Source organism: Galleria mellonella, unplaced genomic scaffold (assembly GCF_026898425.1).
Source record: "Galleria mellonella isolate WM207_F2 unplaced genomic scaffold, CSIRO_AGI_GalMel_v1 utg63, whole genome shotgun sequence".
Classification (NCBI taxonomy): domain Eukaryota; kingdom Metazoa; phylum Arthropoda; class Insecta; order Lepidoptera; family Pyralidae; genus Galleria; species Galleria mellonella.
Window position 1 is genome coordinate 9,304,046 of NW_026442130.1, and position 20,669 is coordinate 9,324,714.

The following is a 20,669-nucleotide window of genomic DNA, read 5'->3' on the forward strand; positions in this document are numbered from 1 at the left end:
ATAAAATACATTTAACGCATTTACAATTTCATGAAATATCCTTTGTTACAGTTGCTGTAATTATATGTATAAAGATAGCTGAATAGAGAAACTCACAGGGTATATAAAAACTATAAACTAATATTACATACTACTTGCTTTTCTGCCTTCATATTTATACATTTTTCTGAATAATTTATCTATAGTCTTGTAATAAAATTGAAATTTTTTAGAAAAAAAAAAGAATTATATTTAGGCATAACAACGTTTGTCAAGTAAGCTAGCTTTATATAATACGTACGTACATACTCTATAGCACGGACATATTAGTATGTCAAATTATCCAACAAATTACAACAAACTTCTATGTAGACAAAATTCTTGAAGCATCTTAAGGCTAATAAATGACTTGCAACAAGCCAGAGTTTCTGGAAGCGAGCGCCCGACTGGTTTACATGAAAAGTCCGCTACAGCTTCAAACAAGTATTAACAATGTTTTAGGTTTACTGCTTAGTTAGTTACTACTCTCACATTAAAATTTATTAACCAAAGTTGCCATGGTGCTTAACTTACCAAATTCTTACATCCTACAAAACCTAACCTAATTAAAAATTAGGATACACATCACTATCTTCCTATTTTTTTTTTTTTTTTTTTTTTTTTTTTTTTTTTTTTTTTTTTTTTTTTACAACACAGGGGGCAAACGAGCATGCGGCTCACTCGATGGCAAGTGACCACCGCCGCCCATGATCACCCACAACACCAGCGGCATTGCAGGTGTGCTGCCGGCCTTTTAAAAAGGAATATACTCTTTTCTTGAAGGTTATGTTGTCGTATCGGTTCGGAAATACTGCTGCTGGAAGTTGATTCCAAAGAATGGTTGTGCGTGGAAGAAAGTGCCTTGAAAAACGCACGGTGGAAGACCGCCACTCGTCCAGATGATTGGGATGAAACTTTAGTTTGTGGCGGGTTGTACGGTGGTGAAAATCAGCAGCAGGTATCAATCCGAACAATTCCTCAGAACACTCCCCATGATAAATTCGGTAGAAGATGCACAGAGATGCAACATCTCTACGCAGTTTCAGTGGATCAAGTCGGACAGTAAGGCGTTGACTATCGATAATTCGAGTCGCCCGACTCTGAATGCGGTCTAACGGAAGGAGTTGGTACTGTGGCGCTCCTGCCATTATGCCACTTCCCGTGATTGTCTATATTAATGTTACTTATTTACAAAGTTCTACAAATTTATTCGCACCTAACAAATATCTGTCTACTACTGGTCATAAACCTCTGCATTCTCACGGCTTACATCCGGCTTTGATTCGAACAAGGTAGCATTTAAAAATATGCAAGCGCCGTATTTTGGATAGATGGCAATGCACCACTGAATTCCTCTGAAAACTCGTTATCGTAAATTTAAATCCTTTACTCGAATCCTTTCGCAACTGTTTGTATTTCTTATCTTAGCTCCACGTTGAAAGTCTGATCTACACTTGTTCTTTAGCTTAAACTTACTATTATGTTTTTTTTTCATGTAGTTTTTATCTTGAAGAGACTTGGCCTGTTATAATTTGTACTGTACGTAGAATACGTTCGTTTTATTGTATTTAGTTTTTCCTTTAATTAATCCAGTAGCTATCGAGAAATATGATTTTCTTACTAATTATACATAGAAAATAAAAGCATTTTAAAATTTGTTAAGATTGTTATCCTTAGTTTGTTATTGTTACTTTAGCGTTTGTACTGATTTTATTCAATTTTCAACTGAAGACCTTTATTCACTCTGTTATATAATAAACAGGTGTAATTTAATAAATATTCATATTCATTCATAAATATTCCATAGACTATAAGTGTCCATAGGTTACACTAACCATTCACCACCAGACGGGCAGAATACTCGTTTGCTTCGTCTGTATTAAAAAAAATGTTTGACAATAAGATCCCCAACCCATAAATAATACAGAATAAAACAGTCATTAGCCCGATTAACCTTACTGAACTTTACGTAATTTTATTCGCTATGCACTTTAGTAATAGCAGTTAATCGGCCGTTGCCGTGTCACTTTACGTTATCTACTAAACACATTATTGGTACAAAGATAAACATTTTACTGCTCAGTTTTCTTTGAACTCGCTTAAATCAAACTTCTCAGTTCATAATTACAGGAATCTTGATGAAATAGTGTCAAATAATAGTATAATAGGCATAGTTGAGCGTAATAAATCTTGCGATTTTTATCAATGAAATGTTAACGCTTTATTTTTATTTCTTGTTATGATTAATAAGGTTTTTACCCGACTGCGGGCAATGTCTGTGTCATAATTATTTATATGTTAATAGCTATAGCATCTGACTTATTTTTACAAATCTAAATCCTAAGTATATGGATATTTTATTTATTTTTTATCATCCCTTTTTCCCAGTGCCTCTACTCTCTACGGACACAATACATCGAGTTAGGCATCCTGTTTAATATTATAAATGTAAAAGTGTGTAAAGATGTTTGGTAACTGAACTGATTTGATTTCTGATATTTTTATAATAAAAAATAATAATAAAAATATAAACGTAATATACTTTAGTCTGACAAAACCGCAGCATACTACTAAATGGATATGAACTTAACCACCTAAAATTTATCTTTATCTTCTAAGAGGACTATAACTAAGGTTAACGGACGTTGAATACGCTTTAATGCATTATATATGACGAATCGCGGGGTCGGTGCTAGACAGTTCAGTCAACGAATAATTTGGTTGGGAGGTAACCGACGCGTGACGCCGTGCCTTCGTCGACATCAGCTAGTTGTATGCATTGATATCTTTGAAAATTTGCTACTACTTTAAATTCTTCCTAGTCTAATATACATTATAGTCAATTCGGAACAATTTCAAGTAATAGTGCAATACATAATTCAAATTCTAATGTCTCTGGTAATTCGGCTGAAATACATTTCCAGTTACAAAACATATTTCTTATATTTATATTTTATATTCTTGGGAGTAACATACATTAGCAACTAATAACATTTGTATTCCTTGAAATACTCCGCGGGTTCAGTTTCGCAAACTAATTTCCTGTATATAATAAATATCATTACTTACTTGGATTCGTTAACCTATATCGATTAAATTAAACAGGACTCATCATTACAAATAAAATGGTTTCCTCCTAAAATGTTTTATCGAACATTGAACATTGTAAATTCATGGAGTACATCTCGTCTTAAATAAATTAGGGTGTTGGGAAACATTCCGGTGATGTTATTAAAGTCAAAGGAATCTTAAACAATAAATTCCTTTAGAATGGATTTATATTTGTCTATTCAAAATTAACATGCGTAGTACTTACTATATCTTTTGAACTTGAGTATAGTCACAAAATAAATTTTATCATCCCTCCAGCTTATAAGGATATCAGCTTTCACTCTAAGTAGGTGTAATATACTTTTACTACTACAATACATTTCTCATTCTATCTTTTTTCACTACATCATCCATTCGCAGTCCATTTATCGCTTTTAATTCTTTCTCTATTTTTATAACTCTGCACACATAATTAAAGGTACAAGTTTTAGGGAAGATTTTTTCTTTAAACATTCAGTTGTAGCATGTACTTTGTAAATTATGAGCATTTTTGTGATGCGAGAATTATAACAAGGTTATTTTTTATAGAAATAGATACTAATATCAAATATCTCTATCCAAACGGGTTTGGTAAAAGTATTTTCTTCATATTTATTTTCCCATTCTGTCAATCAATGCCTGCCAATTGGGATGTCTGATTTTAGGTACAGTTCGTATTACCGTACTTTAATCAACGCGTTCACAAAGTTGATATTAGAGAAAATCTCAAATATCAAAGTAGATAAACGTTCTTTAGAACATATGATAAGACTAAATACAACGGATTTTATTCTAATAAAACATTTGTGATGCATATTAATTCGTTTCGACAGCAAATGCAATTATTCGCTGATGGGGTCAATTATTCTCACTTTAAAATAAAATTAACTGACTTACTTTTCTAATTTAAAAATAAAATTGAATTCTCTGAAAAATATCAGAAAATTCTATATCATGATTTATAATATGTATTTTGATAATTCCAAACTAGGTTAACTTAAAAGATAAGTTGAACTTTTATCGTGTTATTGATGATAACTTCACACTTATTGTTAATTTGAATAAAGCATATCATTAAATTTAAGATAGAGGTAATGTAATTAGAGAAAAAATCTTCATTTATAAATAGATACACAACAATTTTACTTCTATTACTAGTAAGTGAAAACGATAATTTTGTATAAAATCTAACGTTCTAAATTATAACATTTAAATGTAAATATCAACATATTTTCTAAATTAACATAAAATTTATGAGATATCACAGCAGAACAATTAAAAATAAAGCTGTTTCTCTTCACACAAAGTCGCCCTATACAAAATTAATGAGCGAATTTAAAAACCTAATGAGAAATACGGTACAGCGAAAGACCGTGAAAGTTATTTACATTTCTACATTTGTTGGAGCGCATCGGTGCCATAGTTGCGTAAGTTGAACACGACAGCGACAATTGAACGCTGGCCCAGATGACATCATAGGCTACCTACTCGCTTTTACAAAACTATATCTATACACAACAAAATCAATGGTGTTGTAACAAAATCATATATTTTATATGAGTTCACTGTTGGTTATTGTGTACTCAGTTGTACCTACACATCGATGAGGAGTGATCGGAAGAACATTTTCTAATATTATTACCATTTCAAAACATTTTTCATCAAAGTAAAAAATAGTGCTGAGGAAGAGTCAATTATATTTAGACAAATAGAAATGTTTATTGCAATTGAAATGTTTACATCTTATTACCTACATTGAGGGCATGATCAAAGAAGAGATGGATGGGCTGTCTGAAAAATGATATACATAAAAGAGATGTGAGTTCTGACGGCTGATAGGATATGACGGCCGACCCCAAATAATAGGATAACAGCAAGACAATTATGATTTAATTTTTTATCTACATGAAAAAATAAAAAAAAATCAAAAGTCGCATTTAAAAATTTTCCTGAAGACTTTTTATTTTCTAAGAATATTATTGTGTCATAAATTCTAAATTAAAACATATATTTGATATTTTCAATAACAAATAAATTATAATAGCTAAGTGCTCAGTTGATGTGTTATAGACTTTTAAATAGGACATACATAATAGCCATTAATTTATTTATTACCCTATTATTAACAAGCATTCATAAAACAGTCGTGAAAGAGACCGCCAGCACGTATCCACGGCATCCCTTATTTTCAATTTCTTTTAAATTGGCTGTTAAATTAATTTCAGTAACAGCTGCTATCGATTTATGGCCCAATCAGTCAGTGTTAAACCCGCTATTAACTTACAGCGATAAGCTATATTGTTAATGTTATATCTTCGTGATGAAATGTATAATGTTTTCTATGGTTACTTAGCAGAGTTACTAAATTGAGTATGCATAACCTTTTATCGCATAACGCATAAAATAAAAAAAAAAATACTAAATTAAATAAAATTTTGGGCTTGCTTCAAACTCCGTGACGACAAAATACATATGGTAAATGTGAAAACCATAATTTATCAAAAAAGATTTTAACGTTCTAATAACGTTAACTAATAGAAACTATATACAATAATAATAAAATTATACAATATTTTCTCTCTAATTACACTGTAATTTACAATATATCGGTAATTAAGTTATATCGTATAATATTAAACTTTTCCCAGCAGACAAATGGCATGCATTATGCAGTAGCAATCTTTAGTATGTGACACACTTATCCACTTTCCTTCTCGTCGCCTTATCATACTCACCTGGGGGTTAAAAACCGCTTTACGCGAATCATTATAGATTTCATTTTGTATAAACCCTCCAAATTGAAACGATAACGACTCGTGCAAAACAAGTTTTTTAACCCCTTGTTTCGTTTATGATTCAACCATAACATATCTAAGAAAACTCATCTAGGAGCATTAATCTTGAATATTACGTAACTGGAATTTTATTAATGCTGTATGCGTCATTTTTGTATTCAGTAGATTTTCGTTTTATGCGCTCATAATATAGCTTTGTAACTCTTCTTTTGCATGTTCAGACTTATAAAAACGAATAAACCTCCTATTGTGTATTAGCTACCAACTTCTGTAATAACTGTAAACATAACACGCACTATTTGTCGATTCTAATCTTTTTAAAGTTGAGCTTTTTAAGCGAGGACAATTTTTTTAAAATATAAATATCACCCATATTTTTTTATATCACGAATGTGGTAGACAAGCGTGCAGCCCGTCTGACGGTCACTATAGTCTATGGACACTAGCAACACTAGAAGTGACATGTGCGCGTTACCAATACTGAAAAAACCTTAATACATCCTTTTTGAACAACCCCATACTATAATCGAGAAAATCTCAACAGGGAGCTCATTCCGCAACCAGAATGTCCAAGGGAGAAATCTCTGAAACTACACTACGCGACTATTTAGATTCTAGCATGTGAGGATGAATTCCCTGTCGATAGCGAACGGTGCGATTATAAAAAATGGCTGTGGGCATCCTTTTGAACAATTCCTCAGAACACAATCCATTGTACAAGCGGTGAAACGCACAAAGGGAAGCAAAGTCCTGCCTTACACTTAGCTCGATACCGTCTGTGAGCTTGAGTTTATCAATAATTCTCAAAGTCCGTCTTTGAACCGAGTCAAGAAGACCAAGCTGGTATCCAGGTGGCTCGGCCCACAGATGAGAGCAGTAGCAGCAGTCAGGGGCCGTTATTACGATTTATTTTCTGGCACGCGTAATAAATAAACGAGTTATTTTCGCCAATGCCGAACATACTTTCATTTTATTTATCGAATGATAGGGTTACTCCAACGTCCCATATTTTATCCCTAAATAAAATTGCTTTTTGTAGAACAGAAACTTAAATTATATAAAACCTATTTATTTTATTTTATAGCAATGTTTGAAAAGTAAACAAAATTGTATATCCTTTCTTTTATTTTATCTTTCACAGCTTTGATGTTTTATTTGTTTTGTAAAGTTGAATAAATTAACGTTATCAAATCAAATTACTGTAATCGACTTCGTGAAATCTACAAAATAAAAATCGAACTGTTAAAAATAATGTCCAAAAATAGAACTTACAAACGAATGTAAACTGTAAATAGCATTTATTTTTCTATTAGAGTGACCCTATTATCAATTCAATAGGTACTTATCTACTAATATATAACGAAACTGTTAGAACTGTTTAAGTGGCAACTACTTAAAGTAAAAAGCGTTTTACATAAATTTTATCCCGCTCCAAACTAAAGCGGAATTGCAAAAGTTTGAAAATAAATATACGAAAAGCTTTTAAACGTTAGTTTCGTAATGCGGTGCAGTTGATAAGTGAGGAGATTTCATGCTTCCATATCACATATTTTATTATTTCTAGTCCTGTCCTGAATAGTATAAGAAACTGGTATATAAGTATAAAATTGAAACATATTAAAGTAACGTATCATAAGAGTCTATAACGGACCTATGTGAATAAAGTTATTTTGGTTTAATTTTGAAATACAAAACGAAATTGTTAAAATATATTTATAAGTACAATATATATGTATGTATATATGTGTGTGTATGTGCTTTCGTGCGTCCGTGTGTATAAGACTCACAAAATCAAATCAATCAAAAATCATAAATTTTTAATTTATGATTTTTGTAGTCTTGTACAATTTAGAAAAAATAAATGTCGAAAGATTAAGATTTCTAAATGCAATATTACTAGGTAATTTATTTGAAATAGGCCCAAGTGACAGGATTTGTTTAAAATACAGTCATATCCATATCACGTTATAAAAAGCAATATACAAAAACCCATATCCCGTGAGTATTTTGAAATCAAATAAACGGAAACTTTCCTTTATATTTAGAGCTCATAATTTACAGAATAATTTCAATCTCAACCAATCAATATATTGATGCGTAGACAAATGCATCATATATTTTTTGTCAGATGTGACACATCACGTTATGACTGCATTATTTATGGGCATTTCTTGTTTCCATCAAGACTTTCTTCTAATTGCTTAATACAATTCGAGATTGGGTCTCGTGCAAAGTTGGGACAAAAAAATAATGACAATAAATAATGTTAATTACTTGTATTTCTATTTTGTATAAAAAAAAAATAAAGCTCGATGATAATTTGTCAATTGGTATTTTCATAAAAATTTGCTAAGTAGGTAAAAAAAATCGTATTTATTTTTACTTTACATTGCATTTACATCTTGGTAACTCGAGACCTGGTAGATTAAAAAATACTTTGCACGAAATCCATCGATAAAACTGTGTTAGTCTATTAATACTACACCTTCAGCGGGAGATGCCTATTAATCTTGGCGTGTTATACGAAATAAATCTTACTACGATTCACGTAAATCTGCTTTTTAACTCCTCTGATTTGCTTCGGCTACTGGTATGCGTAGGATATAAAATAATCATAATTTCACGCATAAATAAACATAAATGAATCGATTAACGCGGTCATTGGTATCACTATATAATTACGCACAAGTCGTAATATAAAAAAGTCGTATTCGTAATAGTTTTGTAAACACGCATTCTATAATCTATTCAGAACTCTGAATTGGGTCAAATGTTACAGTAGGCAGTGAGCGGATCTAGCACCGGCGCGCTCTAATCGCCAACAAACTTGTAATAAACATTATTCTCGAGTGGAAACAGAGCTTTACAAAAACAATGATGTTAGAAAACTATACTTATTATGTGAATAATTAATATGCACATATACTTTAGTCCCTTGGTGCGTCTTTATTATGCGATTTATCAACGTAAGTGCTTTTTACCTAACTAGATATGATTCACAATGATATAATAACATAGTCATACTTATTTTTATATACAAATTAAAACAAACTAATTTGTGTCTTACAAAGTTATTATATATGTGTTATAATTTTTGCAGTTTTTCTTTCCGTATGTCTTTTTGACAAAGACATGTGGGCCAAATATGGGAATAAATTAATAACAAAATGGGTTCTGAATTGATAAAGATATCACATTATATATGTCAAATTAAGTAGTCATTATTGAAATCGCTTTAAAATAAAAAGTGTAACGTTTTGTGTTATTCGCCTAGCCGTTTTTTACTTTTTTTACCTCACATCTATTTAGTGTTGTGGTATCAGATCTGCACTTACGTTTATTCCATTTGCAGTAATCAAAATACGGGTACGGTTCAATCATATTTTTAATACTAAAATAAGAACTTACTCGATAAGGGAAACTTAGCTTAACTAACTGGCTTTAACGCTTTGACCGCACATGTAATTAACACTGTCGATGAAAGCTTCTTTTACAACTTGATTTATTCCAATTCGATTATTAACCAAACTTCCTGACGTTTAAAAAAATGTTACTTTAACTTCTGTCCTAAGTACAGAAATAATTTTTACATCAATATATTGAGAATTATTTTTTTTAATACAAATTTTGCTTTTTGAAATACCAGCAGAATTAAGTATTTGCGTTTTGTTAAATTTTTTCTACATATATCTCCTAAAGTTAACAGTCGATTTGTAATAATCCAGCTGCTGATACTGATCAACGTTTTAAAAGTATGCAATCAAAGTAAGTACGCCTACGTACTTAACGTGAATCCGGTCCGCTATGCACACAACTTGTTTCCGTGGCGGAGATTCCATATCTAAAATTAACACATCCAGTTGCATCTCTAATCTCGTACCACCAGATATGTCCGTTCCGTGCCAATTTCATCTCAACTATGCAATGCGTTAACTTGTATTACACGATTTCCTTGCAACAATTCTATTAGGTAACTCCACGATTTTAATCGGATATGATATTATTCGTGCTCAATATAAAAGTATTAAAATATGAACAAAGAAAATAAGACACATATGAATATAAGTGCAGCATAAAAGAACTTTTAAATATTGTAATTATTCTTTTATAAACTTTATTTCAATAAAAGCTAAATATAAGTTGAACTAAAATGAATATGCGTACAATATACATATACTTCCCTATCACTAAATTTCATACGTACGTACGTTTTATTAACTTACCCCTAATCGTTTTATTTTTTTTCCAGGTTTAAAGTTCCTGTAACGGCGGCTTAATTTAAACAAGTAAGTATTCATTCTTGTACTCTCAGACTCTTTGATATTCTCAAACATACCTTCAATCTTTTGGTAATATATTGAATATATTAGTGTAACCAAAAATTCAATTTTTTTTATACCACTGTTAATTTCTTTTTTAGTAATTATTAGATTTCGATTTACTATTGCCATTGAATCCCGCAGGTGCAGAGGCATTGTCAGCGCGTGTCAGATACTCAAATATCTAAAACTCACGTTGCTCATTATGCCCGCAATGAGTTAATTGTCAACGAAATATATAACTTATATACTCTGATTATAAAATTTAATAACTGAATCAACATAATAATCAAAAAAGCAATTGTTTAATAGTTTATAGAATAGTTATGAGTAATTTTATTGCATTTTATTTATTCTACAATTATAGTTTCTTATTTGTGTACCGTAAAGTGCATTTCATTGCATCCACATTTCAAATAACCTATTGTAAATGAAATTCCCGTAAAGTCCAGGTGTAACGACCAAATTTTCATTTTGTTTCTTTGTAGAATTTTTATACAGAAAAAAAATGTAATACATTATAAAAGAGAAAATACAATTGCAGACTTATCCCTAGAGGAATTTTCGTCTACCAACTTTAGAGTTACTCAGATGAATCTTGGGGTGGTGTAGAAAATACTGTATAATATTTACTAACTTTGTGTTTTTATAAAAGTAATAAAATCACACTTTATTCATCTGCCACACAGTTGATTTAATTCCGTATACAAATGTTTATAGTCTCTACGCTAAACCAGCATTAAAAGTATCCACTCAATTAAATTAATCTTTCAGTGCTGATTTCGTATTTTATAATGAACGTAGGCGATATCTGATTAAATATAAACATTAAGATTACTTGTCAGCAAATGATGTTATACATTAGTCTACATCAACGCTTATATAAATTGCAGCTGGCATAATTTATTTGATAATATCATATGCAATATTTCAGTTAGTAACAAATGTATTCACTACATGTATTAAAATAATATCGATTTATGTTTTGAATTAATTTATTTGAATACTATTATTATCTTCTAAAATGAATAATTTTTTTTTAGTTTGTCGCTAATTAACGTTAAATATTTTATACTACTAAGATTGAGCGAAGTACATAACTTGGCTAATAGTTTTATTTCTATAAAAACCGGAGAGGTAAGTTAAAAGATTCCAGGAATCTTTGAGGGAGACTACATAAATCTGCGGATGCCCCTCGAGTTTAGCGACCTGTCTAGACATTACATAAAACATAATATATCACAAGCAGACCCCTTTCAGCTCATATCAACCATTGTACATCGGAACATGTCTTTATAATACTTCTAAGAAGTCTGTTTCATATTAACCAGACAACAATAAATTGTCACTATCAGTTTTATATTTTATTTCTTAAAGAGCGTGAATTTGTAAGTAGACATGCAAATACGGGTCTTCAGGGTCTTATATTATAGAGTTATCTTCATCAGCTGCATAATTATTAAGAGATAATAGTTAACTAATAAAAAAAATACATAGGATTCTAATCAGGACTGTGATTTGCAATTTTACTAATGATTATTGTACTGTTCTAAAATATTTAGTTTATACAGACGTTTCCGTTTTACCTTAAACGTCCTGAACAATAATTCATAAGACCTCATTATTCGCATTAGGTTTTGCAAATTAAAAGCGCCCATCTCAATTCAATATTTCGCTGCATAGCGTTTCAAGCCCCATTTGTTGTAGTCTTAAAAGGCTCGAAATAATGGTACCAGGGCGAGACAAATAAATTTCACCACAACATGCATCTGCCGTATAGGGAGGTAATTCGGTTAAGTAAATCATAATAACCGGCTACATCTATGCCCTTCATCTCACACAGACACAGCATACAATACTTTTATAAACGATTGCTGAGAGGTAGCAATCTCGCTTTTACATTTATGATTTAAATTTACCTTCACGCTGAATCCCTTCTATGATAGGCAGAGTGAACCGAGTGCTAGATTCTTTGCTTCATGCATTATCATAACTTGTCTTACGTACGCACGTCGGTACCGGAGATTCTTGACTCCTTTCTAATATATAATACATTTATACATCCACAAAAAAGATATACCCATATATCATAATCACTTTTATAATAAGTATACCTACCATAAGAATTAATACCATTACAAGCACTAGTCGCCTTGTCAATCAATCAAAACCGTTATTGGTTTTATTATTATTTGTAACTTTACACTTATCCTCGCGTATTAAAAACTTTTTGAATTCTGTTATGACATTTTATTATAGTTATGACTATTAACATTCTATTTGCTAAAGTACTTGAATAAACTAAAGTTTATTCTAAGCTCTTTATTATATTTTGTTTAATATTCATAAATCGTTTAGACTAGAAATAATGCCACAGTAATTTTAGGTATTGTGATCAAGTAAACGATATTATTTAAATGATTTCCAGTCTGTTTACGAAAATACTGTTGCGAATTTAATCGAAGACTGCAGATACAGAAATCTTTATAGTGTAAAAAACAAAAATCCGTCGTCTTGTACCTTTAATATCAGTAATTCTAAGCCGATTTTGATAATTCCTTTTTTAATCGAAGTAATTAATTCCTATATTGAAGATTATTATTTTTTCATGAACAATATCATAGTGTATCTACTTCATCCGTAAGTCTTCAAGGGGCAATGACCCAAAACGCCGCACGCCCCCTGAATAAAACTTCGGTATGAAGTTGAAACAATTGTCGGAAACAACAAAGATACTTTATAAAATTTACCGTTATACATATATATAAAGTTAAAAGTAGGACATCAATTTTAAAAATAATATATGCAATATTCTGCAAAAATCTCAATGGAAATTTAAAATGGAGTAGTTTTTATAAATAGGAATAAGTAGTCATTATTCTTACGTTGTGTGTTTATATTGAATTATATATATATATATATATATATATATATATATATATATATATATATATAATACAGTCGTGTGTTCCCGGCATAAAATAAGCCACCCCTTCCTTTCCCGTGGGTGTCGTAAGAACTGACTAAAGGAAAGCGTGAGATGAGCAGCAGCGTCCCTCTTAAAACCTCTCTAAAGCCTCACTGCTGTTACCAATGCGCCTGCCAAGCGTGGCAACTACTGGCAAAATCTCCCAAAGTGGAGACTTATGATCTGCAGTGGACGGTTAAAGGTTGATATGATGATGTTACTATAGTAGTTATTATAATTATTAGTTCTGTAAATTCAGCTTTTTTTGTACAACTTAGAATGGCAAACAAGCTGACAGCCCACCTGGTGGAAAGCGGTAACCGTCGCCTATAGACATGAGCACTACCATGAACATAACAGAGTATACTGTTTCGCCCATGATACTCTCCATGCGTTGCCATTCCTGAGGACTCGGGTGTTATTTCCTCTGTACCCTGTAAATTAATTGTCATATCCCACTCTTCAAACAGAAACACAGCTATGCAAACGCAACTGCTTTACGGTAGAAATACGAATTGGACAGAGGTGCAAGAGTGCATTGGCAAGAGACTTTTTTTACAAAGTCTTCCTCTGGTAATAAATGAATACCGGTTTAGATATTTTATTTAAGCATAATAGTGGCAAAATCCTGTTCGACGGAATGTTACGACGTTTTGATAATATATCTGTTTATATTTAATACAGCAAGTGACCTTGCAGTTATTAATAAAATTCAAAGTAAGCTTCTCTTTTTATAGGCCGTTTAATAACATTTCTATCGTTTTATCTATAATTGCAATCTCCAACTGATCTAGAAATGATCATTTTAAGCAATAAAAAGGCCGTAAATTGTAAACATAGCCTATGGAGTGACAAATTTTATATTATATGTTAAAAGGTACTTAATTTATTGCCCTGCCGGTGGAGCAGCTACCTTATTTATTTGATGAAATTGTCACTACGCATGCGTAAAATAGTATAGCAATTAAAAATGATAAATTGTAAGTTTTAAATGTTATAAGTCCTGGGAAACAAACCATCGTAGTTATTCTTGTTCTTCTTCATCATTTCATCTTTGTTCTTGGTGAATTAATCATTCACTATCAACTAATCTATAGCGCAAGCGGAATTACCATTCAATGTTATATTTTGGGTTATATCTATAATATGTATAATTTTATCTTACATACTTAGTGCCATTTCACACGTTCTGGCTACCCGGGAACCCGGTGGCGAAGTATACGGCTCAGACTATGCATCCTGAATAATTCAGACCGGGTAAAAAATGGGCCCGGATTTAAGCCGTTGCTCAAACATGCATTTGAATATTTCCTACATCGACTAAATTGTGTCTACCATCTGGAGTGTCTCGGAGCTTATTTTTACCCGAATACCTCCAGAACATGTTCTATTTTCTCGGAACTAAAAGATCCCGAAAGCTTTGTAGTCTGAGCCCGTGACCGCGTACCTTCATACACTTAGATCTTACTAGTCACTTTTAGATAAAAAATAATTTTCCCAATCGGTTTAAAACTGACAGAGTTATGTGGTAACAAATATAAAAAAATACAACCAAATTAAGAACCTCCTCTTTTTGAAGCCGGTTGATAAGTATAACCGCGAAGTGTCTTACCAAACCTTTTTTTCTTTTTGAATTATTTGTTCGCGATTATCTTACAAATTTTGTATTTAACTGTATTTTTATCAGTCGCCCTAGACAATCGCTTGGACATGTGAAATCTCATAATGAAACCGGCTACTCATCGCCAGGTATCCAATAGGCGGAACGTGAGAAAACGCTCTTACATAGTCGTCTAAAATTGAATGTAAACTATGGCAATTATTAAAATATTTTTCAGAGGTTTCCAAAAGAAAATTCTCAATTAGCTTGTCCTTTTTGTGTTATGTTACACATCTTCAAATCTGAATCAGTTTTGATAATTCTTTTTGCGATAATTTTCGATTTCTGATACGTTTTTGTTCCCTATTAACGATGTTATGATTGATACCGATATCGTTATTGCAAGGCAAAATAACTTGTAAACGACGCCCTTCAGTGTTTTAATTTCTTTTTTAATATAATGTATCTATCGGTGCGTTTTAATTATTTTAAAATAAGAACAGTGAGATTAGTAATCAATAGTTAGTCACGGTTTATGTTTTAAGAAAAAAATATCAATATTAATAAGGATGCCACTATCTCGACAGAAAACTCCTTGACGTTATGAAACACTTATTGCATGTACCAACACGAACAAGTTTGACCTCATTTCTGTCATACAATGAGCTGTATAGTTCTGGCGTCAAAAAGGGGTATTTTGGTTGCGTTACGTGAATCATAAAGCAACGTAGGTATTTTGGTTGTTATGCTGATCGTGGTTTCAAACTGCTTAGAGATAATAGACGCTATTGTATTTACTTATCTAGATATTTAATTCACATTCCATTTGTATTTGAATTAAATAAACCATGTTGATTTTATAAACTGTTTTTTCTTAAAATGTATTTTAAATGGTACATGCACAGTCAGTAAATAAAGTCACTATTAGGATATATTTCATAGTAAAAACAGATTCAAAATATTTCGTGTTTCCAAGTAGATTTTGCTTAGCAAATGGCAAGAATTCCTTCGCAGAAAACGGCAACAACAATCAACATAAAATAAAAATGGGATCAACATGGAGTAAATGTTATCGATTTTTAATATAATTGTCAAAATCAGTTCACTATTGGTGATGTAATCTCGTAATAATAATACAGAGGAATTAAGAAGTTCTGTCACTTAAAAAGGGTCGGTAGCGCAATTCACAACATTAGTCTAAATGTATGAGACGCCTATATATCGGGAATTTCTATTAACTGATCTCTTTTGAATCACGATTTTTTTCTGTTATCATGGAAATAAACGAATACCGATAAAAATTATTAAGACTTTCTCTTTTGAAGATGGCAGAAACAATTTCCGTTCGTCCCTAAATATTGTGTACCTACATCGTCTAAAATCAACTGTCATTTCGTCCTTTTCGTAGTTCCGAATGAATAATATTTTTTCATTAGATGCAGCCAGCGTCGCACGTTTTTAATTTTCATTCTGGTAATGTCTGTCTACTGAAACGACTGAAACATAAACTTTTTTTATACATTTAGCGGCACATGACAGATGCGAGTTGCTTGAAAATGAAATTTTTTCACAATAATTATCTTTCGTAAATGTTCTCATTATGTTTGTTATGGATAAGCAAAAACATCCCACTGCTTAAAGCATTTATCCTCAGTTTTACTTACAGAGCTCGTCGTCCTTTAGTCTTAGTTTCTCAGATTACAGTCTTAGTAATCATTATAGATTAATCTAGGCTATGTTATCTAATCCTAATTTAGAACCTGGAGGAAAAAGCGTTGTAGTACCCTGTTAGATCGAACTCCACGCTAGAAACCATCTTAGTTAATTCCTAGTGATTATTCATCATGTTGGGCACATTGACTTACTATCATCCTTCCCTATTACCACCCCTTACTGGTATCAACCAACGTAAACTGATTGTGTAGACGGAGTTCCATTTTCATTAGGTCCATTGGAAAAAAATCCAGTACCTGCATCCTTTCCTTCTACTTTTACTTTATATATCTATTTCATCCGAATTTTTTTCCTAATGCCCCAAACCAATGTAGTCCTTTCTCATGTTTACACTAACCCATATATAACATACATTAGAAATAGAATACAAGGCAACGTATATAAAATATAGATAACACTGCATTTTTATAAATATACCGAGTTACATATGCCACAATAATTATTTTTTTATAATCATCTTTGTTAATCAGAAAAATATAAAATATATATGAATAAAATTGTATTGTAATTGTATTCATTCAACTAATCACTATACCTCCAATTATTATGTCGTCATCAGTCATTTTTATTACAGTTATTCTAAGAAAAGTGGTAACTTGCGTGCCGTCAAAAATGAAAGTTAATATTACATTTAAATCTGATTGATATAAACTGTATTGATTTTATAATTTGTGTTAATTTTTATACTTGTTTCATGAAATCTTAATGTATAACTCTTATTGCGCAAACCCGACACGCACTTGCCCGATTTTTTCATGATTATACTCTATGCGTTTATAGACGATTATACTCCATTATGCGGGCGACAGATGACATTTAGGCAGTTTCTACTATAAAATAAATGTATAACAGTAATGTATTTTTTTTATGGGTGATAATGGAATGGTAACCCCGCCCGCGCTATTGGTATACACAGGCGGGGCACTAGTGAAGGATGATAGGTGAGGATGAAGCAGGTCAGTTAGCCCATCGTGACAAACAACAAGAATTGGTTCACGATGGTTATCAGGGGGAACCACGTGGAGGTCGACGTAATGGGGTATATTGCTAGCAACGGGGCTGTCAAACTCCTTTGCTAACAATCCCTTTCCCCCCAACAGTAATGTATTGAACATTACTGTTTTGATAAGATGATATTTTCTTAATTATTTATGCGAATATAGTAACTTTTAGTAATCGAAGTGTTCTGGCCTTGCACTATACTGTAACACATGGACTCAAACTCATGTACCTATTTATCAATCCAGCTGGTGACTCGCCTAGCAGTGACAACTGTCATCCATAAAGATAAACGACATCACGATCGTATTGATAAATACGGTGTTACAGAAAAATAAGGTGTAACAGAGCATAAAAAGAGGTATTGAAAATATAGGGCATCATGCACTCATTTATGACTGCCCTGTCCAGTGACATTTGACAACTTGCCAAAATTATGGAAAAACATAACGTCATAGATTTATATTTTACGTAAGTACGTAGTGTTATATTTGTGGTAATCATTCGATTCCAGACTTGATATTTTTTTAAATTTTTTAATTCTCTATTAAGTAAGTTTTCTGAGGAATGTAAATTTTAGGGATTTTTATATGCATCGACGTCGCAGATTTTGACCAACCTATTTACCAGATGGCTCGTAGCTCTTATTGTGATCTCTAGATAACCCAACAAACGATTCATGGGTAATGATAATGATAGATTTACAAAATATTTGACAATATCCTTTATTTAACTAATGTTAGTACCTTAACTACTTATACGAATTGCTCACAATTAGTCAAATAACGGATTATTTTATTATGTCTAAAAGGTACGCACAACATTTATGTTTATGTGTGTTTGCCAACGATTTAAGCGTACAGTCATAAAGGGGGAATAGGCACGGCGATAATTTACGACTGGACCGTAAAACATCCGCTGTGAAAATAGACAGACTTTTGACATTGTAAAAGTTTCAGAAACCAGACAGATAACTAACCTAGGACATATACAAACAAGCAACGTGTGCTTATAGAAAGAAATATATCGACGCTATAAAAGAGATCGATTCTACTTATGGAAGGTGTATCGAAACTGGTATAATAAATCGAAATCCAATGATAGCACCTATTAGGCTTGGGTAATAATGCTTTGACGCGGTATTGAATCGTATCTATATTGGTTTGGATCATCAGATATTGAAACTATGTTTGAATATCTATGAATGGTTTGGAATTTACAAACGTTGGAATTAGGATCAAATCAAAATCACGAAGCAGTTATAAGAACGTCAATTTGACGTCTACTCGAGATGATTTCAATTTGATCGCAAATCGATAGCGTCGAAGATCACACTACCGGTGTATGTATATATCCGTCTGTCGACGATGTTATTCTGTTCTGTATACTAATTCCTGATTAAAGTTTATATTTATTTCTTATAATTGACGTCCACTACTATAAACATAATACCAATTACAATATCTATATATACATACACACTCGGTATTGAACACAAATCACGTCATTACTACGACAACTTTTGAGATAATAGCTCTAACTATAAATATATATCTGGCATTACAGTTTTGTACATTTTGTTTTAATATACATGTCTATTTAAAATCAAAATTATTGCTGCTATATAAAAACAAAATCAACACGGGTTGGCAAACGAAATTAAAGTAACTCGTGGAACGTCAATGTAGACTATAGTAATTCTAACCGGCAATTTATTTGATGAACACGAATACCGACACTTCCTTCATCAGCAAACTCCTTCCTTCGTTACCCAAGCGAAGTTTTCCTTTGTCTTGGTGTCTATTGGTTAAAGTTAGAGAATTTTGCTGTGCACAAGTAGACCGTGCTTGGGTGAACCTTTCCATCAAAGATGAGAAAAACATATTTAACTTTGTCTACAAAACAATACTTGTGAATGAGTTTATTTATTTATTTGGAAAACCAACAGCGTTCCAAAAAATAACAGTTATTGTCTTTAACAGAGTTGCCATAATGTCTCTATACCTTGTATGAAAAATATGTCAAAATACTACTCGACTTTATCAGTGCTTAATCTGCTTTCTCCCGCTCTCTATCGGTATCTCTATGGAGAAATGTTCTTAAGTGTTGATTATTGAGCAAGCAACGATCTCATAATAAGAATTAAAAATTCAAAAACTGCCGAATAAGAAATGAATGCAAATGGTTGTTCTTCAACCTAAAAGTAAATCTACGCATGTGAGGTACCATTGGCGTCACAGTGTACTCTGCAATCATCACCGTCGACCGTCTGCTTATTTGCCATTTCCAAGTCCATATAAATTTATTTATTAAAAAAATAACAATTTTTTCGGCCGAGAGATACTAATACGTAACTTTCGCCTTATAAGGCGAATAAAAAAATATTAAAAATGTTAATGACAAATTATCACTAAAAATCACTAACATCATATGTGCACCCCCATAAAAGAACAATACACTACTCGCCCTTTCACATTACGTACAATAGCCCCTTGGGTGGGCTTCTATCGATGGCGACCAACAAAGCTCCGAACAACTAATGTGGCACGTATTTATAGCATCAAAGTACAATAGTTACATAAAATTAACGGTAGTTCAATTTCTCAATTACAGTCAGAAATATTATTCAACAACAATTTTCAGTGGACGTTGTGTGTTCAGTAGAGGTGGTGTTTTTATTTTAAACTAGTTCACGGTCTCTCTTAATACAGATCAGTAAAATGTTTGAAAAATAAGCATCTTAGAAAATAGCCGTTGACGCGATAGTTTCTACCACCGCCAAGTATATCGCAAAGCGAATTTTTAAATATATCATCATGTCATCATCGTATCAGCCGTTAACTGTCCACTGCTGAGCATAAACCTCCCTCATAGGCTGCTGTAAGGAACGGTTTTGAGCCACCTGCATCCATTAACTCCCTGTAATGCATTTTAGGTCGTCACTCCATCTAGTGGGAGTCATCCTACACTGCATTTGCCTGTACGGGATCGTCACTCAAAAACCTTTCTTCCCCGTCGATTGTAGGTTCTTCATTTCTGCTAGCTTATTCTTCGGGTTATGTCAGTCACTTTAGTTCTTCTTAGGATATTCTCATTTCAGATTCCATCACGCAAAGAAACTCCAAGCTATGGAGAGGGCTATCTCC

General features: G+C 32.1%; 1 protein-coding gene across 8 annotated transcripts in view; it reads left to right on the forward strand.

The window, feature by feature from the left end:
• The window catches only part of LOC113521990 (dystroglycan 1), a 131,278-nt gene that overhangs the window by 68,742 nt on the left and 41,867 nt on the right, over positions 1-20,669 (forward strand). For 7 of the 8 annotated variants that reach the window (XM_031909989.2, XM_031909981.2, XM_031909982.2 and 4 more), the window contains one exon: positions 10,153-10,189. The exons of the other annotated variant lie outside the window; for it this stretch is intronic. The gene's annotated coding sequence lies outside the window, so the exon portion shown is untranslated. The remainder of the gene's footprint in view (positions 1-10,152; positions 10,190-20,669) is intronic. 8 annotated transcript variants of the gene reach the window in all.